The 27,170-nt window shown below is 41.2% G+C and overlaps 1 protein-coding gene across 1 annotated transcript in view; it reads right to left on the bottom strand.

Annotated features, from left to right (window-relative positions):
* Nucleotides 1-25,286, bottom strand: part of TRH (thyrotropin releasing hormone) — a 65,276-nt gene extending 39,990 nt beyond the window's left edge. The window contains exon 1 of the mRNA XM_082265471.1: nucleotides 25,171-25,286. The gene's annotated coding sequence lies outside the window, so the exon portion shown is untranslated. The remainder of the gene's footprint in view (nucleotides 1-25,170) is intronic.
* Nucleotides 25,287-27,170: the final 1,884 nt, after the last annotated feature.

Below are 27,170 nucleotides of genomic sequence, written 5' to 3'. Positions count from 1 at the left end.
CCTTTTTCCTCCTGTAGCTGCAGGAGGAAAATGGAGGAGATTGGTCCCTCTGTATGCTGCCCCCGTCACTCCTCCTATCCAGTTCACTTGTGTTCTGCTGTCTCTGGGCCCCTGTGTGCTCCCCTGGTCCCCCCCCCCCCTACTGTGCTCCCTCCCCTCTCCTGCCAGCTGCTGCAGGGGATGTGTCACAATAGAGAACCAGGAAGGGGTCAGTAAATATGTTATTTACTAGCTCCTTCCTTTTCTGAATGGACAGAGTCATAGTCAGTGACATTGTAAAAAAATAAAATAAAATGATAAAAAATAATACAATTAAATTACCAAAAAATAAAAACTACTGACACCAGTGGGTGAACTTCCAGGATCACAAAGGTCACTTGTGACCGGGCCCTGGCATTCCACCCCCGTGGGGAGGCCCCAAGATGGCAGGAAGGGGGCGCACTGCAGAACTTGTGAAAGGGTCCCACTGCAGGACTGTAATAAAGGGCCCCGCAACGAGAGTAAAGGGCTCCAGGATCAGTGGGAAGAGCCCCAGGCTTGAAGAGAAGGGCCTCGGCCAGGGGCCTGGGGGGGCCCTTCATGGTTTCTTGCACTGGGGCCCTGAAGGTTATAGTTACGCCTCTGATAGAACACCTTTGGGATTTACTCCAGTCGGCAGGGTCAATCTAATTGAAATGGGTTCCCTACCAAAATTTTTATACCTCTTCAGAAACACAACTGTATCTCCTTGCTGACATCTTTTTTTTGACTAGATTATGTGGTATTAATTTTTCATTTGTATGGGCTGGGAAGACCCCTTATCCTTCCTAAATGACCTTGCAGCTCCCTCTTACACAAGGTGGTTTATCCCTTCAGATCTTTCAGCTGTACTATTTGTTACGGTGCGTTGGTGGTTTTCTCAGCCAGTAGACAACCTAGCAGTTACTTTGGAAGCAGCTCTGTTGGGTTCTTATGAAACCCTCAGTAACCTAGTTTTTTGGGGACCCTGAAGTGACCTGTTTGATGGAAACAGTAAAATGCCAGAACAAAATACCACCCTTCCCCACCTAAGAGGCATACTGGATCCCCAACTCTGGGCACCAGAGGCGGCTCTTTAATTAGGCAAATTAGGCGATCGCCTAAGGCCTCACGCTCACAGGGGCCTCGCAGGTGCCTAATTTGCCAAGTTATAGAGCCGCTTTTGAGGCTGGCAGCAGGGATTTCCATGCCATCAGCACATTCTTGAGTCCCGGCCGGTCTGTAAACGGTACAATCCGCTACGATTCGGGGCTGCGATCAGGAGCAGCTCACTGGGGAATGGGAGCTCCCCGACACCGCCAGATCACAGCCAGATACTAGAGCCGCTGCATTGACACTTCCCCCTCCCCCACAGTCCACAGACGGGGAGGAGAGAGAGCTGCTTCTGCTCCTCCTCCCGCCCTCTCCACCCCCCCCGACAGTTTTCTCCTCAGAGAAGATGAGGTGTGGGCGGAAAGATTGCAGACCAGCAACCAGAAAGATGGTGCCTGATCCATCCATCCATGCGCTTCTCCTTCCAGCGAGTACTCTGATGTAAGGTGCACCCTTCCTTCCTTCCTCCATCTCTCTCCATTCCTTTCTTTCTTTCTCTCTCTCTCTCTCTCTCTCTCTCTCTCTCAAAATACATTTTTCTTCCATATGGGTAGTGCCACATAATTGGTGTAAGTGGGAGGAATAGTGTCCCATCCTTGGTGTCAGTGAGGAATAGTGCTCCGTCACTGGTGTCAGTGGGAGGATTAATGCCCCATCATTGGTGTAAGTGGGAGAAACAGTCTCCCATCCTTGGTGTCAGTAGGAGGAATAGTGTCCTATCCTTGGTGTCAGTGAGGAATAGTGCTCCATCATTGGTGACACTGGGAGGAATAGTGTCCCATCATTGGTGTCAGTGGGAGGAATAGTGTCCCATCATCGATTCAGTGGGAGGAATAGTGTCCCATCATCGATTCAGTAGGAGGAATAGTGTCCCAACATTGGTGTCAGTAGGAGGAATAGTGTCCCATCATTGGTGTCAGTGGGAGGAATAGTGTCCCATCATTGGTGTCAGTGGGAGGAATAGTGTCCCATCATCGATTCAGTGGGAGGAATAGTGTCCCATCATCGATTCAGTGGGAGGAATAGTGCCCCATCATTGGTGTCAGTGGGAGGAATAGTGTCCCATCATCAGTGTCAGTAGGAGGAATAGTGCCCCATCATCGATTCAGTGGGAGGAATAGTGTCCCAACATTGGTGTCAGTGGGAGGAATAGTGTCCCATCATCAGTGTCAGTAGGAGGAATAGTGTCCCATCATCGATTCAGTGGGAGGAATAGTGCCCCATCATTGGTGTCAGTGGGAGGAATAGTGCCCCATCATCAGTGTCAGTAGGAGGAATAGTGCCCCATCATCGGTGTCAGTAGGAGGAATAGTGCCCCATCATTGGTGTAAGTGGGAGGAATAGTGCCCCATTGTTGGTGTCACGGAGGGGGGGGGATAGTGCCCCATCATTGATGTCACTGGGAGTATAAGTGCCACATCACTGGTGTAAGTCGGAGGAATATTGCCCCATCCTTGGTGTAACAGGGGGGAATAGTGTCCAATCATTGATGTCACTGGGAGTATAAGTGCCACATCATTGGTGTAAGTGGGAGGAACAGTGCCCCATTGTTGGTGTCAGTGGGAAGAATTCTCCTCTACTGTTGGTGTCAGTGGCAACAATTTTGCCCCCATAGTTTGGTGTCAGTAGGAGGAATAGTGCCCAAGGGCCAGATAAAGTCAAGCAAAGGGGCAGCAGTTTAAAGACCACTGCACTGGAATGTACTCATGTTTCTCCTGATACTTATATTCTTATATATTGTATGCTGCATTTGTTTATCTTTTCAGTTAAGTATTCTCAATAAAACTTTTCATCTGTAAAAAAATGATGTAAGACAAGATAAAATAATATGAACAGTATTGGAGAAGGAATAAAAAGACACACACTGACCTAGGTCAGTGAATCAGCGCTCACTGGACCATTTTGGAGGGGACCACATGACCAGTGGTACCACAGATGAATCACCAATATAAAAAAAAAAAAAAAAAAACACAAAATTTAAAAATATAAATGGATAAATAATTAAATTAGATTGGGTAACAATGAAAATTGCAGGGCAAACAAGATACAAGAACCTCAAGTGTGTAGAAGTCCTAATCAATCATGCGATGATCCCGGATGGATCCTTGCTGATGAAAGAGTACAAAAAGTCCAAATCAGGGTACTGGGGTGAAGATTGGACAGGCAGCTCCTCAAGAGGTAGGGATACCCTCCAAACATGTAACAGAGAAAAGAAACAAGGGCGCCAAGTCATAAAGGTAGATGAACAGCTGTGTAATTTAATGTAGTAACTTACATGTTAAAAACAGGTATTCCAATGAAACAGCATGCATGGTGTAAAAAGACAGTCCCCACAGTAGATCCGATGGAAGATGCAAATGAAGGACAGTCACATCTGGGTCCTGTGTGGCGCGTCCTGTGTAGTGGTGAAGGAAGTCCTGAATACCGGCAATGCCGGGTGATGCTGCAAATGGCGTGGGCTCCCTGGCTGGGCAGCCTCACCGCTGTCTGCCGTACAGCAGGAAGGTAATAACCCGGAACCGGAAATAGAAGGACAAGTCTGTCGGTTCCTCCACGGAAGCCGACAGGAACGTACACTGAACTGAGAGTGGAGGGCGGGCTGCAACGTCGTTTCGGAGGACCTCCTCCTTCATCAGGCCTGATGATGAAGCCAATATTCTCATTTCAGTGCCCAACAAGAAGGGTGCACCAACCTTGTGCATTGCCTCAAGCACCATTTATTAATAAAAAGAATACAAATATACTCACACTACATGCAGTCATATGACCTTTGTGAGTATATTTATACAAACCCGATTCCGAAAAAGTTGTACAAATTGTGAATAAAAACAGAATGCTATGATGTTGAGGTTTCAAATTTCAATATTTTATTCAGAATACAACATAGATGATATATCAAATGTTTAAACTGAGAAAATTTATAATTTTAAGGGAAAAATAAGTTGATTTTAAATTTCATGGCATCAACACATCTCAAAAAAGTTGGGACAAGGCCATGTTTACCACTGTGTGGCCTCCCCTCTTCTTTTTATAACAGTCTGCAAACGTCTGGGGACTGAAGAGACAAGTTGCTGAAGTTTAGGAATAGGAATGTTGTCGCATTCTTGTCTAATCCAGGCTTCTAGTTGCTCAACTATTTTAGGTCTTCTTTGTCGCATCTTCCTCTTTATGATTCGCCAAATGTTTTGTATGGGTGAAAGGTCTGGACTGCAGGCTGGCCATTTCATCCTTCTTCTACGCAGCCATGATGTTGTAATTGATGCAGTATGTGGTCTGGCATTGTCATGTTGGAAAATGCAAGGTCTTCCCTGAAAGAGACGATGTCTGGATGGGAGCATATGTTGTTCTAGAACTTGGATATACATTTCAGCATTGATGGTGCCTTTCCAGATGTGTAAGCTGCCCATGTCATACGCACTCATGCAACCCCATACCATCAGAGATTCAGGCTTCTGAACTGAGCGCTGATAACAACTTGGGTTGTCCTTGTCCTCTTTAGTCCGGATGACATGGCGTCCCAGTTTTCCAAAAATAACTTCAAATCTTGATTTTTTTGACCACAGAACAGTTTTCCACTTTGCCACAGACCATTTTAAATGAGCCTTGGCCCAGTGAAAATGCCTGCGCTTCTGGATCATGTTTAGATATGGCTTCTTTTTTGGCCTATAGAGTTTTAGCTGGCAACGGTGAATGGCACGGTGGATTGTGTTCACCGACAATGTTTTCTGGAAGTATTCCTGAGCCCATGTTGTGATTTCCATTACAGTAGCATTCCTGTATGTGATGCAGTGCCGTCTAAGGGTCCGAAGATCACCGCCATCCAGTATGGTTTTCCGGCCTTGACCCTTACACACAGAGATTGTTCCAGATTCTCCGAATCTTTGGATGATATTATGCACTGCAGATGATGATAACTTCAAACTCTTTGTGATTTTTCTCTGAGAAACTCCTTTCTAATATTGTTCCACTATTTTTCTTCGCAGCATTGGGGGAATTGGTGATCCTCTGCCCATCTTGACTTCTGAGAGACACTGCCTGAGAGGCTCTTTTTATATCCAATCATGTTGCCAATTGACCTAATAAGTTGCAAATTGGTCCTCCAGGTGTTCCTTATATGTACATTTAACTTTTCCAGCCTCCTATTGCTGCCTGTCCCAACTTTTTTGGAATGTGTAGCTCTCATGTCGCATGACATTTCAATATGTCTCACTTTCAACATTTGATATGTAATCTATATTATATTGTGAATAAAATATAAGTTTATGAGATTTGTAAATTAGTCCATTCCTTTTTTACTCACATTTTGTACAGTGCCCCAACTTTTTTGGAATTGGGTTTGTATTATTTTTAATAGTAAATGGTGTTTGAGGTAACGCGTGAGGCTGCAGAACATAATGATCTGAATCATACTAACCAAATAATGACTCCAAAAAAAAAAAAAAAAAAAAGAGAGAAATAGAGTGTCATAGGCTTCCCCAGTCAAAGCCCTGACTTGATTTCCACTAAAATGGTGTAAGGGGAAATTAAAACAGGCAGCTCATGCAGGGACTAACATCTTGCACATGAAGCAATTTTGCATGGAGGAATAGTCACAGACTGGTGGGAAATATACAAAATCCCTACAAGAAGTCATTTCTACTAATGGGGGCAATAGCAGCTTTTGATGCCATGGGCTTACTTACATCTGTTAATAATTTAGCTCAGTGTTTCTCAACCTTTTTTCAGTCAAGGCACCCTTTAAAAATTATGGACAGTCCCAAGGCACCCCATTCAAAAATGTAAAAACTATTCTAATAGTCTCACATAGTGCAGCAACATCCACAAGTCCAAGTAGGACACCCAACGTTAGCGGTGATTTATTCTTCCAAAGCAAATACACTTTTGTAAACTGGTACTGACTAGTATGCCAATGTTTCTCTTCTCACTCAGTTTTTCTCAATCATTCAGCTAACGTGGGGGGCGGCAGGGGAGGGTCAAACAAGGATGCTATGCAGGCGAATGACATCCTCCCTATAAACTGATTATGCCAATGGTCGTTAGGACGCCAGGAGTTAGAAGGTTGTAATTGTGCACAATAAAAACCTTTTTTTTAAAAAAACAATTTTTGGGCAATTTTTTGCCATTTCGCCAAGGCACCCCTGAAGAAACCTCAAGGCACCCCATGGTGCTTGGGCACACTGGTTGTAAAAGGCTGATTTAGCTGAATAAATTATTAAAAGAACAAACATTTTTAGTGTTTTTGTTAAAGCGGATCTGTAGGCAGTGTTTGAATGAAGATCTAATGCAGTGATGGCGAACCTTGGCACCTCAGATGTTTTGGAACCACATTTCCCATGATGCTCAACTACACCTGCAGAGTGCATGAGCACCATGGGAAATGTAGTTCCAAAACATCTGGGGTGCCAAGGTTTGCCATCACTGATCTAATGTTTGCCTGTTCATACGCACTATATTGTCAAAAGTATTGGGACACCTGCCTTTACATGCACATGATGAACTAATAGCATCCCAGTCTTAGTCCGTAGGGTTCAATATTGAGTTGGCCCACCCTTTGCAGCTATAACAGCTTCAACTCTTCTGGAAAGGCTGTCCACAAGGGTTATGAGTGTGTCTATGGGAATGGCTCGATGGCTCGCAGTCTCCGCTCTAATTCATCCCAAAGGTGTTTTATGGGTTGAGGTCAGGACTCTGTGTAGGTCAGTCAAGTTCCTCCACCCCAAACTCACTCATCCATGTCTTTATGGACCTTGCTTTGTGCACTGGTGCGCAGTTATGTTGGAACAGGAAGGGGCCATCCCCAAACTGTTCCCACAAAGTTGGGAGCATGAAATTGTCCAAAATGTCTTGGTATGCTGATGCCTTAGGTCAGTGATTGCCAACCTTGGCACCCCTGATATTTTGGAACTACATTTCCTGTGATGCTCAACTACACTGCAAAGTGCATGAGCATCTTGGGAAATGTACTTCCAAAACATCTGGGGTGCCAAGGTTCTCCATCACTGCCTTAGGTGTTCCCTTCACTGGAACTAAGGGGTCAAGCCCAAACTATGAAAACAAACCCCATGCTATAATCCTCCCCCCACCAAATGATATAGACCAGTGCACAAAGCAAGGTCCATAAAAGACATGGATGAGCGAGTTTGGGTTGGAGGAACTTGACTGGCCTGCACAGAGTCCTGACCTCAACCTGATAGAACACCTTTGGAATTAATTAGAGCGCTGACTGTGAGCCAGGCCTTCTCGTCCAACACCAATGCCTGACCTCACAAATACGCTTCTGGAAGAATGGTCAAACATTCCCATAAACACACTCCTAAACCTTGTGGACAGCCTTCCCAGAAGAGTTGAAGCTGTTATAGCTTCAAAGGGTGGGCCAACTCAATATTAAACCCTACAGACTAAGACTGGGATGCTAATAAAGTTCCATTACATGTAAAGCCAGGCGTCCCAATACTTTTGGTAATTTAGTTCATGTTGAAACTGTCAGCAAATTCCATAGGGGGGGGGGGGGGGGTACTTATTGTTCACATAACTGTATACGATCATTGAGTATCTGGACTAAAAAAGTAAAGAGAGAATCTGAACTTTTGGGTTGCCAATAGAGGGTTAAACTTCTAATCTAGGAGGGGATTTCCCTTCACGTTAGATAAATCTCCTCTCACATTTTGTGTGTACAGGACAAGAAGTGAAGGAAAATCTCTTGAATGGGACAGAAAAGGAAAAAAAGTTGAAAGGGATTATCCAAAATAATTAAAGGTTTTGGATTTAGATAGACTTTATGGTCCTCAGGTGTCTCCATTTCTCTTCCATCCAGAGTGGAGACACCCTAAGAGTCGGTTCACACTGAGGCGACACGACTCCTTACTACTTCGGGGGCGACTTGTGCATTCCCATGCACCACGACTTTGGAGCGACTTGCAGGGACTTCACATAATGGAAATCTATGCAAGTCGTTCCGAGGTCGCCCCGAAGTAGTACAGGACCCTTTTTCTAAGTCGGAGCGACTTGTGTTGCTCCTATTAGAACGGGTCCTGTGCTAATCAATGGACCACGAGGGAGCGCGACTAGTGTGAACCGACTCTAAGACAGAAAATGTGTTACTGGTCAGATCACCAGGTGAAAATCGGGAGAAGAAAGCCTAAAAAAATCGAATGGAACCACCACATCTAAGGATTCGTAAGCTGCAATATATTACATTTTTGTTTTTGGGTTTAGTACCACTTTAAGATTTTTGATTAGCTGAAAAGAGAATATTGGTTGAATATTTAACATTTTTCATATAGACAACGGGAGTTGTAATGGCTCAAATTAAAACATTTTTTGGCAGTGAACTTCTAGACCATAATTAAAATATATTCAAATTTCAAATTAAGACAAAGTAGCTGTGTGACAATTTTGCATGGAATCAACTAAAGCTTATTTCTAAAATTACTGAATACTGAATATAACTGAGTAGTTTGCTAATAAGTAAATTATTGCCAGATTTTTTGGGGGGATTTTTTGTGCACCTTATATACAGCAGTACAGTGCCCAACAAATTTCTCTGGCACCGACGGTAAGGATGCCAAATTGCTGACTACTCCCCCCCTATACTCTTTAATTCAACATTATAAAAATTACCACACATTTTAAACATTTATATACAAAGAGTAAAAAAATGGAAGGGAATGAAGGAGTAAACAAAATAATAATATAATATAGAATAATTTAATATAATATGATATGATATAATATAATATAATAATAATTTTAAAAGGTTAAATAAAATTTTAACTATATATTATATGGTTAAAAAACTACTTAGAGTTAACTGCAAATTTCATTCTGTCCCTTTTGTAAAGGCACTAGAATCATGTTTCTAGTCCAAAGCATCTTAAATAATTTGGAGCTAAAAGCACAAACAATCACAAATTTAAGAAATTTAGATAGAAACAATTAAAATAAAAAAAAAAGTAAAAAATGCTATAGGAAGAATGCAATGAAGTTAATAAAAATGAAAAAGGGTTTACTAAGGGTTAATAAGGGTATAAAATACTTAAAAAAATATTTGTTTATGTTTTTATTTGCACTTAAATTTATTAATGTATCTATGCATTAATATAATATAATATAATATAATAATAATTTTAAATGGTTAAATACAATTTGAACTATATATTTTATGGTTAATAAACTACTTAGGGTTAACTGCAAATTTCAATCTGTCCCTTTTGTGAAGGCAATAGAATCACGTTTCTAGTACAAAGCATCTTTAATAATTTGGAGCTAAAAGCACAAACAATCGCAAATTTAAGAAATTTACATGGAAACAATTAAAAAAAAAAAAATGCTATAAGAAGAATGCAATGAAGTTAATAAAAATGAAAAAGGGTTTACTAAGGGTTAATAAGGGTATAAAACACTTAAAAAAAATATTTGTTTATTTTTTTCATTTACACTTAAATGTATTAATTTATTTATGCATTAATATAATATAATAATATAATATAATAATAATTTTAAAAGGTTAAATACAATTTTAACTATATATTATATGATTAAAAAAACTACTTGGGGTTAACTGCAAATTTCATTCTGTCCCTTTTGTAAAGGCACTAGAATCATGTTTCTAGTGCAAAGCATCTTTAATAATTTGGAGCTAAAACCACCAACAATCGCAAATTTAAATGGAAACAATTAAAACAAAATAGTAAAAAATTCTATAGGAAGAATGCAATGAAGTTAATAAAAATGATAAAGGGTTTACTAAGGGTTAATAAGGGTATAAAACACTTAAAAAAAATATTTGCTTATTTTTTTAATTTGCACTTAAATGTATTAATGTATTTATGCATTAATATAATATAATAATATAATAAAATACAATAATAATTTTAAAAGGTTAAATACAATTTTAACTATTTATTATATGATTAAAAAAACTACTTAGGGTTAACTGCAAATTTCATTCTGTCCCTTTTGTAAAGGCACTAGAATCATGTTTCTAGTGCAAAGCATCTTTAATAATTTGGAGCTAAAAGCACAAACAATCGTAAATTTAAATGGAAACAATTAAAACAAAATAGTAAAAAATTCTATAGGAAGAATGCAATGAAGTTAATAAAAATGAAAAGGGTTTACTAAGGGTTAATAAGCGTATAACACACTTAAAAAAATATTTGTTTACTTTTTTATTTGCACTTAAATTTATTAATTTATTTACGCATTAAGTAATAAATGTATTTACACATTTATTTAAGAACTTTTTTGCAAATTAATTTATAAGTGTATTAGCACATTATTTTTTTAAATGTAGTTACATATTAATTGAATAATTTATTTACGCGTTTATCTTTTAATTTATTTATACATTTATCTATTCATGTATTTACACATTCATTTTATAAATTGAATTGCACATACATTTAGGAGTTTTTGTACATATTAATTTCTGAATTTATTTACACGTTAATTTCTGAATTTATTTACTCATTCATTTCTAAAAGTATTTAAACATAAGTTTATTAATTGATTTACATATTTATTTATTAATTAATTGTGCCATATGGTCAATGCTGCACGCTACCGCATACTGTGGAAAACCTTCTAATAGTTGACAATCCAACGGTGGCTAAATCAGGCTTAAGACATCAGAGTGGTGGAAAGCCTTACCAGCTCCTTAAAAAAACAAACACTCCAAAATTTCGGACCACAGGGTTAAATTGGACAGAATATTCCTGCACAGAATAATTCAAACAATTGCTCGCTACTTCAATAGGTTTGTCTCACTGTACCTTTTTGGGTTATCAGTCAGGGTAACGTGCTTTCCCCACACTATGTTCACGATTGCCGATGAGGAGTTTCCTTTCTTGCAAATTGGGTGGAGAGTGAGTCTCTGTCAATACAATTCTGGCACCGTCCCCGGAAAAAACAAAAGTGTACAATAAAACCCAGGTCTGGTAGTCCTGGAAATGGGAATTTAAATGTACCCCCCCCCAAAAAAAAAAAAAAAATATATATATATATATATATATATTAATCCAACAAAAATAAAAAATAAACATTTATTGATAATATAAAAAAGTAAAAATGTCAGTCAGTTTAAACATGTCACGGTGGATTCTAATGCTACACATCGTCATCTGGTTAGTGGATCTGGATTGACGCGTTTCGCTCAAAACCGTTGAGCTTCTTCGGGATCCAAACATATCCACATACAGAGAACCCTTAGTATATAGTATACATAATATTGGCTCAACCAATATTATGAAAAGGTGAAAACATCTTGAAATTTAAAGTGGGAATAGCTGAATAAAATGGAAATAGAACATAGGAAAAAAACCTCCATGGAGAGAGGAACCAATCCTAGATATCAAAGCAGGGGTTGCAGTTTCCAAGGAAAAGTGCCCCAAACAAGGTCCCCTGATCCAAAAAATATGTATATATACAATAAACAAAAGGCCATATACATCAAATAGAAGTGCCCATGATGAGTAAGATCTACAATAGACAAGGTAAACCTGGCATTCAGCCAGAGAAGACATATGGTCCTTTCTTCTTTTCCTCCCATCTTTGCACCCTACCCTTCCCATAACCTGCCTCTCCCCTCTCCTTTTCCTTCCCAATCTATTCTTGACCTTTCCCTTCTATTAACATTCACATTTCCTATATGTCTAATCCAGCCTTTCTCAACCTTTTCCAGGGGAGGACTGGGCCAGGAGGCAGGGGGGCAATTGCCCCCCAGGCTGCTCTGGTGCCCCATAAAAAGGCTGCACCGATTCTGCCACAGATATGCCTAAAATATTCCTGGTGAAGGGAATTAAAGCATGGAATGGGGGTCAGGAGGAGGCCGGGAAGTGGGATAGTGGGGGGGGGGTGGGGCTTCGGGTTTGTACCTGCACCATGGGCCTCCGGTTTGTACTTGCCCCCTGGGCCAAAAGTTGCCAGTCAGCCCATGACCTTTTCAACACAGAGGAACCTTTGAAATAACTTTCTAGTCTCAGGGAACCCCTGCTGAAAATGACTATATCTACATCTCTTGGTACATTAGCGTGATTGTCAGTGGGAAGAATGCTCCTTACACTTATGGTCATTGGGAAGAATTACCCCCTTACACATAGCTAAAATGAATGGGGTCAGTGGGAACTTATCCGAGGGGCAGAAATTGCTCATTGCTCAAGGAACCCCTACAAACCTCTGGAGCAGGGTTTCTTAACCAGGGTTCTTCCTGAGGTTGCTAGGGTTCCTTGAGCAATGGGCAATTTCTGCCTCTCAGATAAGTTTCCAATGACCCCCATTGTTCATTTTAGCTATCTGTAAGGGGGGTATTTATTCCCAATGATGACAAGAGTAAGGAGCATTCTTCCCACTAACTGTCACACTAATGTGTCATGAGTTGTAGATTTGTAATTTTTGGCAGGGGTTCCCCCGAGACCAGAAATGTGTGATGGTCAGTGGGAAGAATGCTCCTTACACTTGTGGTCATTGGGAAGAATTACCCCCTTACAGATAGCTAAAATGAATGGGGTCAGTGGGAACTTATCTGAGGGGCAGAAATTGCTCATTGCTGAAGGAACCCCTACCAACCTCTGGAGCATGGATTCCCTACCAGGGTTACGTGGAACTCTAGGGTTCCTCCTGAGGTTGCTAGGGGTTCCTTGAGCAATGGGCAATTTCTGCCTCTCAGATAAGTTTCCAATGACCCCCATTGTTCCTTTTAGCTATCTGTAAGGGGGTAATTCTTCCCAATAATGACAAGAGTAAGGAGCATTCTTCCCACTAACTGTCACACTAATGTGTCATGAGTTGTAGATTTGTAATTTTTAACAGGGGTTCCCAGAGACCAGAAATGTGTGATGGTCAGTGGGAAGAATGCTCCTTACACTTGTGGTCATTGGGAAGAATTACCCCCTTACAGATAGCTAAAATGAATGGGGTCAGTGGGAACTTATCTCAGGGGCAGAAATTTCTCATTGCTCAAGGAACCCCTACCAACCTCTGGAGTAGGGTTTCTCAACCAGGGTTCCATTGAACCTTAGGGTTCCTCCTGAGGTTGCTAGGGGTTCCTTGAGCAATGGACACTTTCTGCCTCTCAGATAAGTTTCCAATGACACCATTTTTCCTTTTAGCTATCTGTAAGGGGGTAATTCTTCCCAATGATGAGAAGAGTAAGGAGCATTCTTCCCACTGACTGTCACACTAATGTGTCATGAGTTGTAGATTTTTAATTTTTAGCAGGGGTTCCCCGAGACCAGAAATTTCTCTATCAATGTTTTTATTGAATTTTTAAACATAAAAAGAAACAGATGAGCAATATTATACAGATAATGTGGTAAAGAACAAAATCAATCATATAACTAGATACTGTCAGTAGCTCTGAAGGAACATACATGAGTTGGGTGGACTTCGACTAAGGTAAGCAATAATAGACAATGCAAATAAGACTTTAAAAATATGCCAAAAGGTATATTCCCCGCGCCTGATGGTATGTGGAGGTGATAATATAATAGTATAAAATAGGGTAATTAAAATTAAAATTGAGAAGCAGCAGCTATAGAATGGTAATGGAGAAATATCAATAGTAACCTTCTATCAAAGCTACCTACAGCGCTTGCTAAATGTTAATACAACCCTTAAAACCTATGCAGTGTAAACAATAGTTGTGGCTGTATAAAATTATAAAATTGTGCGTGATGGTGGGTTAATATATGCACATCAATTCCCTCAATAGGTAAAATACTCCAATATAATAGTGCAAAATAATAAGAAATAATATACCAACTGTGAAGCCTTAATGAAAAAGTGCACGTGACTCAAATGGTTAAATCAAGTCCAAATAAAGTGACTGTAGTGACAAAGTTCAAAGAGATATTCCTTGTGCAAATAAGCTCATCCAATATATTCAAGGCGCGGGTGCTCAGTGTAGGTATTATCCAGTCCACTTTGTGGAGATCAGAGATGACGTCACCAGAAGTGACGAAACGCATTAGTCTGGAATAAGGCATACAAGACCCACTCTTTTTTGGTAAGTTACCCAACCTCATACATACCACGGTGGAGAGGAATCTTGCCACATTTATGTCACAAAGTGGACTGGAGGATACAGGGATATTGCGGCTCCACCCAGTGCCGGGACAAGGCCATCCAGCGCCCAGGGCAAAGATGCCAAACTGCACCCACCCTTTCCTTAGGGTAAGTGTTAGAGCACCCACATCCGTGCAATAAAAAATTGTGCCCAGGGCAGCCGCCCCTCCTGCCCAACCCTTGTCCTGGTCCTGGCTCCACCTGTGTACTCTTTGGAGCTCTGTGACAGTTTATTGCTCATGCGTTCCTGTGTTCAGTTTATCATTCCTGATACTGAGCTGGCAAATGTCAAAATGACAGAGGAGGGGTGTTGGTTATGCAAGGAGATCTCCCCGCGTAATCTGCAGGACTCAGCTATGAGTTTGACCCCTTAGTCCTGCAGAGTGCAGGAGATGGCCATGTGACACAAAAGCAGAAGAGGCTCCTACCCTGGCTAAAATTTTTGGCAGCACGGCGCCCAAGGTGAGTGCCTCTTCTGCCTTGCAGGGGTATGTTTCTAACACTTATTGGAACTGGGGAAGTGGCTTAGGGGAGCAACATTACAGAACAAATCCAGCCAGGGCCGGGACAAGGGGTGGGCAGGGGGGTCGGTTGCCCTGGGCACTGTGGTGTCATGTGAGATGGGGGGCACCACGAGGAGATAGTGGGGAGGGGATTTGGGTTAGGAGGAGGAAATTGAGAGTAATATTGGTCCTAAGAGGGGAAATATAGGAAAGTTTGGTAGGAGTGGTGATTTGGGGGAATTGGTGTTGGGAGGGGGGAACAGGGTTTGTTCTAGGAGGGGGGATTTGGGGGATTTGTGCTAGAAACGGTGACATGGTAGAGTGGGGAAGATATTTGTGCTAGGAGGGGAATTTTTTTTTTGGGTGGGTGGGGGATTTGTGTAATTATGCATGATTGGGGGGTATCTGTGCCAGGAGGGAAACTTTTAGGGGGAGGGATTCGTGCTAGGATTAGGAATTGGGGGGGGGATTTGTGCTGAGGGGGGATTTGGAGTGGGGGGGGAGATGAATCGTACTCAGAGAGAACATTTGGGGTGTTTGTTCTAGGAGGGGGACATTTTGTTTTGGGGGGAGGGAATATGTGCTGGGGGCATATAGGGAAAGAGTATTTTAGCTGGGGGGGCAAAGATTTGGGAAGGAGGTATTTTCAGTAGGGGGCCGGATTTGTACTGGGGGCAATTTATGCCTAGGGGGTAAGCAATTTATGCTTAGGGGGTAAGCATGAATCTTGTGAGGGGTGGGGCGGGGGGCGCAATTTCATGTTTGCCCTGGGCCAGTGGTGTATTTAGGTTTTGGGCTGCCCTAGGCCTGACTAAACTTGTGCACCCCCTAATTTAAATATGATGCACCCCTTCCTGTAAAGGCCACACCTCTTCCTTTTTATGACCCGCCCTGTCATCTGTAAACCACAGACCACAACCAAAGTCTATCAGTGCCCATCAGTGTAGCTTCATCAGTTCCCATAAGGTCAGCCTCATCAGTGCCCATCATCATACCATACCATATCATACCAGGAGGTAACAGTGTGACCACTTTATGGGGGTGCCAGACTGATTTGCCTCCTGGACCCTGCCCTCCAGCCCAATTCGCCCTGTAAGACTGGCACTGTACTAAATGTGTATCGCAAGCCGGCAGGGACCCTTTTAAGTGCGTGAGGCGGAAGGAGGCTGTTTTTTTTTTCCTTGTGCGTGGTGCAGCTTTTTTTCTGCCCCCCTGCAAAGTACTGCCCTAGGCCTGGGCCTTGTTGGCCTAGGCAAAGATACAGCACTGCCCTGGGCTCTAGATGACCTTGTCCCTGCACTAAGTCCAGCCCAATGTGCCAAACTACTACTATGTGTTTCATGACCTGGATAAATAGGAACCTTCATAGGTATAATTGTATTGAGTTCTTACTGTTTGCACAGCTTTTCTTTTCCTTTTTCCTTTTCCTCCTATTCTGCTGGTCTTGTATGGAAGCCAGAGGAGCAACATGCATTTTGAGAAGGAGATCAGCAATGGCAGCATTACTGCATGTTCTCTCCATCTCTGTCCAGTGTATGGACCATGAGGTCAAATAAGCCCTGACACCATTCCGAGATGTGTGACTTTTTTGCCAATAGCCTCCTATTCTGTTGGCCTTGCATGGAAGCCAGAGGAGCAACATGCATTTTAAATAGGAGATCAGCAATGGCAGCATTACTGCATGTTCTCTCAATCTCTGTCCAGTGTATGGACCATGAGGTCAAATAGGCCCTGACACCATTCAGAGATGTGGTACTTTTTGTCAATAGCCTCCTATTCTGCTGGCCTTGTATGGAAGCCAGAGGAGCAACATGAATTTTGAGAAGGAGATCAGCAATGGCAGCATTACTGCATGTTCTCTCCATCTCTGTCCAGTCTATGGACCATGAGATCAAATAAGCCCTGACACCATTCCGAGATGTGCGACTTTTTTGCCAATAGCCTCCTATTCTGTTGGCCTTGCATGGAAGCCAGAGGAGCAACATGCATTTTGAGAAGGAGATCAGCAATGGCAGCATTACTGCATGTTCTGTTCATCTCTGTGTATGGACCATGCGGTCAAATAAGCCTGGGCACCATTCGGAGATGTAGGACTTTTTATTTAGGGCAGGCAGAGGACAGATGAACTCTAATCCAGCGTGAAAAGGGTTAATTTACCCAAAACTTTTATTCAATTTTTGGGTAGATGAGAACCGCTATTAATCACCCATTAGATCTCACAGACTCCATTTGTTGATCTTTCCCACCTGGGTTCCCAGCCTTGCTCAACTGTCACAGAAAATACAGACGACATCTGATCTCATTGGAACAGAAGGATTGAGACTTGCACAACAGCGACACTCACATGCGCTTAAAGGCAGTGACACTCACATGTGTTTAAAGGCAGCGACACTCACATGCGTTTAAAGGCAGCGACACTCACATGTGTTTAAAGGCAGCGACACTCACATGCATTTAAAGGCAGCGACACTCACATGCGTTTAAAGGCAAAGTACATGCCATTCATTTTTTAGCACAGATGATTTAATAGTATGTTAAACGAATTGAGTAAAAAGGTATATAAAAAAAAAACATTTTCTCAATCTCCAGTGCATTTACTCTGGTGGATCTACACCCAAAACCTCCCAGCAGGACAATAGGCACTGAAAACTATATGTCCTTTCATCCATTTTTTTGTCATTCATTATTTTTTCACAAAAAATGTTAAAAACAATGGTTGTTGTTCGCAGATATTTTGAACATATTCTAACATATTTATACAAAAAATATTCCCTTCTCATAGCTAGAAATACTTTAACCCACACCTCTACGAAACCCAATCGTATCTGTCATGTCATTTGTTTTTATAGAGCCATGCATAGATCATGTGAATTTGGAAATTTATTCTAGGTTTACCACTTAAGCCCCGGAGGATTTGGCTGCTCAAAGACCAGGGCCTATTTTGGGATTCGGCACTGCGTGATTTTAACGGACAATTGCGCGGTCGTGCGATGCTGTACCCAAATAAAATTGATGTCCTTTTTTTGGCCACAAACAGAGCTTTCTTTTGGTGGTATTTGATCACCTGTGCGATTTTTATTTTTTGCGCTATAAACAAAAAAAGAGCGACAATTTTGAAAAAATAGCAATATGTTTCACATTTTTTTTATATGAAATTCTCAAAAAAAATGTAAAAATGAAATTTTTTTTAACATTTTAGGCCAATTTGTTTTCTGTTAAATATTTTTGGTAAAAAAAAAATCGCAATAAGCGTATTTTGATTGGTTTGAGCAAAAGTTATTGCGTTTACTTACTACGGGAAAGATTTACGTCATTTTTATTGTTTTTTTTTTAGTAGTAATGGCGGCGATCTGCAATTTTTTTTTGCGGGACTGCGACATTGCGGCGGACAGATCAGACCCCTGACTGACATTTTTGACACTTTTGGGAGTACCAGTGACATTGCTACAGTAATCAGTGCTATAAATATGCACTGTTACTGTAAAAATGACACTGGCAGGGAAGGGGTTAACTGTATTGGTGATCAGTGGGTTAAATGTATCCCTAGGGGCGTGATTCGAACTGTGGGGGGGCGTGGCTTGTGATGTAACCACAGAGACATACGATCCTACATAGCAGGATCGTATAGTCTCTGCAGTTGCTTCAGGGAGAATGACAGACGGCTGTGTTTACATTAGGCGTCTGCCTTTCTCCCTCTCCAGCGGGAGATCGCGAGTGGCCGATGGACATCGGAGCCGCCGGTCACTCGTGCGGGGATGTCAGGGAATGAGCGGGGTGGGAGCGCGCCTCCGGTGGCGCGCGCTTGCCCCCTGCAAGCTCCTGGGCGAGCGACGTAGTCCTACGTCGGTTTGCCCAGGAGCGACTGACCACCGCAGTAAATAGTCGTGCGGCGGTCGGCAAGTGGTTAATGATCGTATCTATTAAGCAAAGGAATATAATTTATATTGGATATATAGAACTATAGATCACAATAAGGTGCATAATAAATTATTAAAACAATTGTTGCAGAGGTTCCCGTGCTCATTCACGTGGCAATGTGTGGTGTCATCCGTCATGTTTATCTATAAAATATAAAAGTGGAATGGGTAGGCAGACATCGGGTTGATTTTCTAAAGAGATGGAGATTGTTAACTTAACAGCATACAGTATGTTCCCCTAGCTTAGTAAAGATAAAGCTGTGTTCACTCTATAAATCCAATCACGTGAAAGAGAAATAAAAAGAACAGCACTTTTGTGTGCTAGTGATTGAATGACTGGAGTGAAATCAGCTTTTCCTTGTTGGGCAATTTCTATTCCTTTAGTAAATTAGCTTCGTCAACTAAAACTACCTAATAAAACTATCCCCCGACCAGCCTTTCCCAACCAGGGTTCTGTGGTTTCCTGCAAAATTTGTTCAGGGTTCCTTGAGCAATTATCTGTTTTTGCCTTTCTGGTACGTTACCACAACTCTTATGATGTTTTTAGATGTCTGTAAAGGAAGCAGATATCTATGCGAAGAGAGGACTCATTGGAAAAGACCCTGGTGCTGGGAAACATGGAAGGAAAAAGGAGAAGAGGACGACTGAAAACAAGATGGATAGATAGCATCATCGAAACAATGAACATGAAGTTAAGCAAGCTCCGGGAGGCAGTGGAGGACAGAAAAGCCTGGTGCGCTATGGTTCATGAGGTCACGAAGAGTCGGACACGACTAAGCGACTGAACAACAAAGGAAGCATCCTTACTACGCAAGAGGCATTCTTGCCATTCACTATTAGTGTAAAAGGGCTTTTCTCCCATTGACCATCAATTTAAGGTGGTCTTTCTCCTCGACCAACTTTTCCCAACCTGGAGTTCTTCCAGAGGTTGTTTGGGACTCCCTGAGCAATTACTTCTTTTTTCTCTTTAGATATGCTACGGCTGAAACCAATGCTCTTTTTAGATATCTGTAAAGAAAGCATCCTTCCCTTGGACCACCAATGTAAGGGGCATTCTTACCACAAACCACCAATTTAAGAGGCATTCTTCCCACTGACCACCAATGTAAGAGGCATTCTTCCCACTGAACATCAATGTAAGGAACATTCTTCCCACTGACCATTAGTGTAAATGGGCCCTTCTCCCAATGAACATTAATGTAAGGTGGTCTTTCTCCTAGAACAACCTTTCTCAACCAAGGATTTGTGGTACCCTAAAGTTCCTCCAAAGTTGCTAGGGGTTCCTTGAGCAATGAACTGTTTCTGCCTTTCGCCAATAGCATTTAATGTTCTTTTTAGCTCTCCATAAAGGGAGCATCTTTGCCACCGACCACCAGTGTAAAAGGCATTCTTCCCATTGGCCATAAATGTATGGTGGTCTTTCTCCCACTGACCACCAATCTAGAGGGGGCCCTTCTCCACTGACCACCAATGTAAGGAAGCATTTTTCCAATTGACCACCAATGTAAGAATGCATTCTTTTCACTGGCCACCAATGTAAGGAGCATTCCTCCCACTAACCACCAATGTAGGAAACATTTTTCCCACAGACCAATAATGTAGGGGGAGTTCTTCCCGTTGACCTCCAATGTAAGGGACATTCTTGCTAAAGACCATCAATGTAGTGGGCATTCTTCACATTGATCATCATCGTAAGGAGCATTCTTCCTGCTGACCACCACTGCAAAGAGCATTCTTCCCACTAACCACCAATGTAAGCAACATTCTTCCCCCAGACCATTAATGTGGGGGCTGTTCTTCCCATTGACCTCCAATGTAGAGAGCATTCTTCCCACTGACCACCAATGTAAAGAACAATCTTCCCACTGATCATCAGTGTAAAGAGTCTTCTTCGCACTAACCATCAATGTAAAGAGCATTCTTTCCACTGACCACCAATTTAAGGGACATTCTTCACGTTGACCACCAATGTAAAGGGATCCTTTTCTTACTGACCATCAGTGTAAGAGGGACCTTCTCCAAATGACCATCAATTTAAGGTGGTCTTTCTCCTACTGACAACCAAGCTACATGGGTCCTTCTCCAGTGATGATTGAAAATGTAAGGGGCACTCCACTGACCATTAATGTAAGGGGGCATTTTTCCGATGACAACCAGGGGAACAATGCATTTTTTTTTAATTTCTCTTTTGGGCAAGCGATTGCTTTTTTTGTTTCATTGTTACTACTGAAAATACGTTTGTCATATAGGGTGGCTTGTCGAATATGCTAAGTATGCCACTTTCTTTATTCTTTTATTATTTCTTATGTCAGCTCACTGTTCATGCTAGTGAATTCTGAGCTGTGGATATAGTAATTACTAGCTGACTTGAACGGTTGAGAAAGACTAACTTAAATCAGAACTTGTTTTTGCCCCTCTGTATACATGAAGTATAAAAAACATCAAACTGAGCAGAATCTTTTTCTTACTCTGTTTCTATATATTACATATTTCTACTTTCTGTTTTGTCAAAATCATTAAGTGTAAGCCAATGGGGCTCCATTGTCATAAGAAGAACTAAGAAGAAACATCTGTGCCAAAGGGGACTTCAGCAAAGAAGGAACTTCACCTGGGGGTGACACTAAATCTACACTATGAGAGCACCTGGTTTCCTGCAATCGCTTGAGTAGAGCCTAGAGTGTTGTTTGTTACGGAAATTGTGTACTATAACCCAAGCTAAGTAACTTTTTACTGTATCCCTATTGCATACAGACCAATATCATTGCTCATTTGCTGGAATGTTTAGGTAGCATGGGCATGTGTATTGCATGCATATTTGTAGTACTCTGTGGGGTTGATTTACTAAAGCCAAATAGACTATGCACTTTGCAAAGTGCAGTTGCACTCTGCAGGTGCAGTTGCTCCATAGCTTAGTAAATAGGCAGAAGCTCTGCTGACTTCCATCATCCATTCATGTGCAAGCCAAAAAACTGTTACTAGCTGTTAGCTATACTTTGCAAAGTGAAGCTTTACATACCGTATATACTCGAGTATAAGTCGACCCGAATATAAGCCAAGACCCCTAATTTTACCACGAAAAAGAGGGAAAACGTATTGACTCGAGTATAAGCCTAGGGTGGGAAATGAAGCAGCTACTGGACCCAACTGGACCACCACGAGACACAAAACAGGGGCTGCGGGCATGGTACAGGAGATGGCGCAGGTCATAGTATAGGCATTGCACAGGTGATGGTAAGGGCATGGCACAGGTGATGGTACAGGTGATGGTATAGGCATGGCACAGGTCATGGTACAGGCATGTCACAGGTCATGGTACAGGCATGTCACAGATCATGGTACAGGCATGGCACAGGTCATGGTACAGGCATGGCACAGGTCATGGTACAGGATATGGTATAGGCATGGCACAGGTGATGGTATAGGCATAGCACAGGTGATGGTATAGGCATGGCACAGTAACTACAGGCATGGCACAGTATGTACAGGCATGGCACAGTAAGTACAGGCATGGCACAGTATGTACAGGCATGGCACAGGAGATGCAGTGCTGCGGGCATGGTACAGGAGAATGTCCTGTACCATGCCCGCAGCACTGCATGAGGAAATGCAGGGGCTGTGGAGGAGTCTCACTTACCTGACGGAGAGGCGCCTTCGATTTAAAAATCGCGCCGCCCGGCGCCAATACGTCACCGCAAATGCGCCGCCGATGCTCGGGAAAGCCCGAACACGTTCAGGTATTCCCGGGCATGCGGCACATGCGCAGTGACACGTCGGAGACAGTGAAGCCAGTGACTCGAGTATAAGCCGAGGGGGGCATTTTCAGCATGAAAAAACATGCTGAAAAACTTGGCTTATACTCGAGTATATACGGTAATTTACTAAGCTTTGGAGCTACTGCATTTGCAGAGTGCAACGGCACTTTGAAAAGTGCACAGTCTATTCACCTTTATTAAGTCAACCCTTGTATGTGTTGTATTGTTTTCCTATAATTGTAAGTAGTTTGTATGTACATTCTTGTTTAGTAAAGCACATTAATATACTGCAGGGGTTTCTGCTTCCTTGCTTTACTGCAAAGTGACCTAAAAGAGTCAAAGCAAAACTGCAAAATATAGAGGCTACTAAAAATTATGATGACCTTAGATCTCCAGCAATAAAAAGAGCTGTGAAAATATGGAATTGTCTTCTACAAGAACTAGTTCTAGCCGTTTAGGATAACATTGGACGCTTAGTTACACAGCTTTATATTGTATAGAAGAATGTTAATTAAGTGATGTTTCCATCTGCCAATAGGGGTTTAGAAGGACGCTAGGATGATAAGAGCAGATTGGACTGGTTAGTGGTAATGGCTTGCTCTGGATCAACTAAGGTTCTGCCCTCAGGAACTACCGGTAGTTCTAGCCAGGCTCAGTTGATTGTTTTGAAAAAATAAGTTGGATGTGTTTCTAAATGCAGAGAATATAAGTGACTAGTAACATTTATAAGTAATAACATCAGACATTGTAGATCTAGGGAATATTTGTTTGCCTTTGGTGACCACCAAGGATTTTTCTTTCCCAAGTGAAGAAAATTGGAGCATGCATTTAGCGTTTCTTTAGCCTTTCTCTGGATCAGTTCTGTATATGGAGGTTTTCACTTTATTATAATAATAATATGAATACCAATAACTATGTATCTATATCACTTCTGCATCGTCCTGTCATTTCTTTGAACAAACTATGTCTGAAAGTTAGTAATCCCTCCACACGGTTATATAATCCCCCCTCGCTGCATTGTTCTGCGGAGCCGCGTTACAGCGACAGAGTTCATCCAAAACAAATGAAGAAGGATTTTCATATATGATAAATCCATGTAATTGTGTGATACCCGGGGTACAGAATGCCAATTATACAGAGAGTGAAACATTTCTTTTTCTCTAGTTAGAATTTTACTGTCAGATTAAGGAAATTCTGGAATCGAATGTTTATTTTTAATCGACAACAACGTTCTAAGTGTAATTAATTCTCAGCAAGTTTCCTTTGAAAAGATTCCATCATTCTATCTATCCATCTCTCTCTCTTTATCTATATCTATTTATTCTTCTATCTATCTATCTATCTATCTATCTATCTATCTATCTATCTATCTATCTATCTATCTATCTATCTATCTATCTATCTATCCATTATCTATCTATCTATCTATCTATCTATCTATCTATCTATCTATCTATCTATCTATCTATCTATCTATCTATCTATCTATCTATCTATCTATCTATCTATCTATCTATCTATCTATCTATCTATCTATCTTCAAACCTTATCTATCTATCTATCTATCTATCTATCTATCTATCTATCTATCTATCTATCTATCTATCTATCTATCTATCTATCTATCTATCTATCTATCTATCTATCTATCTATCTATCTATCTATCTATCTATCTATCTATCTATCTATCTATCTATCTATCTATCTATTTTTGTTGGTTAACACATTTTTCTTTAGAAAAATCATAAATACAGAATGTCATCTTTTCTTTCTTTCTTTCTTTCTTTCTTTCTTTCTTTCTTTCTTTCTTTCTTTCTTTCTTTCTTTCTTTCTTTCTTTGTTAACAGATTTTTCTTTAGCAAAATCATAAATACAGAATGTCATCTTTCTTTCTTTCTTTCTTTCTTTCTTTCTTTCTTTCTTTCTTTCTTTCTTTCTTTCTTTCTTTCTTTCTTTCTTTCTTTCTTTCTTTCTTTCTTTCTCTCTTTCTTTCTTTCTTTCTATTTTTGTTGGTTAACACATTTTTCTTTAGCAAAATCATAAATACAGAATGTCATCTTTTTCTTGCATTCTTTCTTTCTTTCTTTCTTTCTTTCTTTCTTTCTTTCTTTCTTTCTTTCTTTCTTTCTTTCTGTCTTTCTTTCTTACTATTTTTGTTGGTTAACACGTTTTTCTTTAGCAAAATCATAAATACAGAATGTCATCTATTTTTATTTTCTTTCTTTCTTTCTTTCTTTCTTTCTTTCTTTCTTTCTTTCTTTCTTTCTTTCTTTCTTTCTTTCTTTCTTTCTTTCTTTCTTTCTTTCTTTCTTTCTTTCTTTCTTTCTTTCTTTCTTCATTTTTGTTGGTTAGCACATTTTTCATTAGCAAAAACATAAATACAGAATGTCTTCTTTTTCTTTCTTTCTTTCTTTCTTTCTTTCTTTCTTTCTTTCTTTCTTTCTTTCTTTCTTTCTTTCTTTCTTTCTTTCTTTCTTTCTTTCTTTCTTTCTTTCTTTCTCATCTATCTATCTATCTCTATCACTTTAATCACTCTTCTTGCCTTTCCTGCATTCTTTCTTCTTGCAGTATAATATCTTCTCTAGTTATGATCCAGTGGAACACACACACACACACACACACACTACACAGGAATACATGGCTCCAGTACACAGTGACAAGTCCCCTGACTGTAACGTGTGATCTGGTACGGATCTCTCAGTCTCCCCCTCCCCAGCTTGTACAGAGTCTCTTGTATTGTTATCTGCAGGCAGGGAATAGTCACAGACAGGTGATGCTGTGTCAGGTGGGGGGTGAGGGAGATAGTGGGGGGGGGGGGGTATTACCTGGGTGGTGCAGGCTCTGCTCTTCTGCAGACAGTTGGCTCCAGTAGTCAGGGACAGGCTGTGAGCAGTGGTGGCTATGCTGGCTCCTCTGTGCTATTCCAGCCTCCTGCCTCCCCTATTTATACCTCCGCTGGCCCAATGATGAAGCTGCCTCTGATGTAATTTGGGGTACGTCTTCATCTTTCTTCTCTATATGTTTGATGTCAGAAAAGCAGACTCTAAATAAATCCACATTAACCTCTTCTGCTCCAGATTATATATTTGGTAACCAGAAATCTGAACTGAGTTTTTTTGCTTAAAAAAATGACGCAACCCAATGACAGAGCTAATAAAGGGCTCATAAGAGTAATATTGAACATTGGGAACACTGGGTTCTATTACTGCCTCGCCTAATAAAATCTCAGTCATAATGCAGAGAAGACCCTCGCCCTGTAATGAATTATATATTTCTTTTTCTATGGGACGATTATTTAATGAGGCAAAGCAATGAACAATGAAGATATGCAAAATAGTATAACTCATAGCAACCATTCAATCAGATTTCAGTTTACATATTCTATGTACAATATGGATCTAAATGTAGTTTGTTAAAAGGGAATCTAAACCCAAGAACAAAAATGTAATATATTGCCAAACCTTAGATGTGGTGGCTGCATGGGTTTTCTTTTTTGAGTTTTCTTCCCTTTATTTTCACCTGGTGATCCTGCGAGTAACACACTTCCTGTCCTAGAGTGACAACACTCACTGTGGTGTATCAATGCAGAAGTAATGTTGTCACCCTAAGGCAAGTCTATAGAGTACCCCTCTCACCTCATCTCAGTAACATTGGGGAGGTGTTTTGTAGTCTACAAAGACAGCAGGGAATAATACTAAATAATAAGAGTGCTGAAACCTCTGAATTAACCCTCTGCACTCTGCTATACACTCTTACATTATTATTATTATTATACAGGATTTATATAGCGCCAACAGTTTGCGCAGCGCTTTACAATGTGAGGGAAAACAATACAGTTACAATACAGGAGGAACTAGAGGGCCCTGCTCGTTAGAGCTTACAATCTAGAAGATACTTCTAGCAAACCGGAATATTTGGTACACATACAGTAGACTTTAATACCTGTTCACACTTGCAAACTGCATGGAAGTAATCTTGGCTGCTTCTTATTTCTAACTCATAAGAGGACAGCACAGGAAGTTATCAGCTCACAAGAATTCTGGCAGGATCAACACGTTTTTTTTTGCATTTGTTAACCGGTTGCCGACCGCCGCAAGTACATATACTGCGGCGGTCAGCCCCGGCCAGGCAAAGTGACGTATGGGTACGTCACTTGCCTGTCACTTGCTTGTCAGCCAATAGCGGGCGAGCGCGCGCCCGCGGAGGCGCGCGCCCACCCCGGCTCGTTCCCTAGGAAGTCCGTGCGTGTGACCGGCGGACCCGGCGATCGTCGGTGGAGAGGGAGAAAGGCAGGCGGCTAATGTAAACAAGCCACCTCTCATTCTCCCCTGGGTAGGAATAGTGATCATACGGTTCTACTATGTAGGACCGTTGATCACTGTTCCTACACCAGTAGCCATGTCCAATCACAGTTAGAAGCACGCCCCTAGGGACACACTTAACCACTCCTTCCCCAATAAAGTTAACCCCTTCCCTGCCAGTGTCATTTTGCAGTAACAGTGCATATATATAGCACTGATTATTGCAGTAATGTCACTGGTAACCCCAAAAGTGTCAAAAATGTCAGTCAAGGGTCCGATCTGTCTGCCCCAATGTCGCAGTACCGCAAAAAAAATCGCAGATCGCAGCCATTACGCGTTAAAAAAAAAAACACCAAAAATGACAGAAATCTTTCCCTTAGTTAGTAAACGCAATAACTTTTGCGCAAACCAATCAAAATACGCTTTTTGCGATTTTTTTTTACCAAACATATGTAGCATAAAACAAATTGGCCTAAAATGTTAAAAAAATTTTGATTTTTACATTTTTTTGGGGAATTTCATAT

The sequence above is a fragment of the Pelophylax lessonae genome (assembly GCF_965119305.1).
Source record: "Pelophylax lessonae genome assembly, chromosome: 8".
In the NCBI taxonomy this organism is placed as follows: Eukaryota; Metazoa; Chordata; class Amphibia; order Anura; family Ranidae; genus Pelophylax; species Pelophylax lessonae.
The sequence above is the reverse complement of the archived record's forward strand: the minus strand, read 5'-3'. Positions and strand labels throughout refer to the sequence as shown.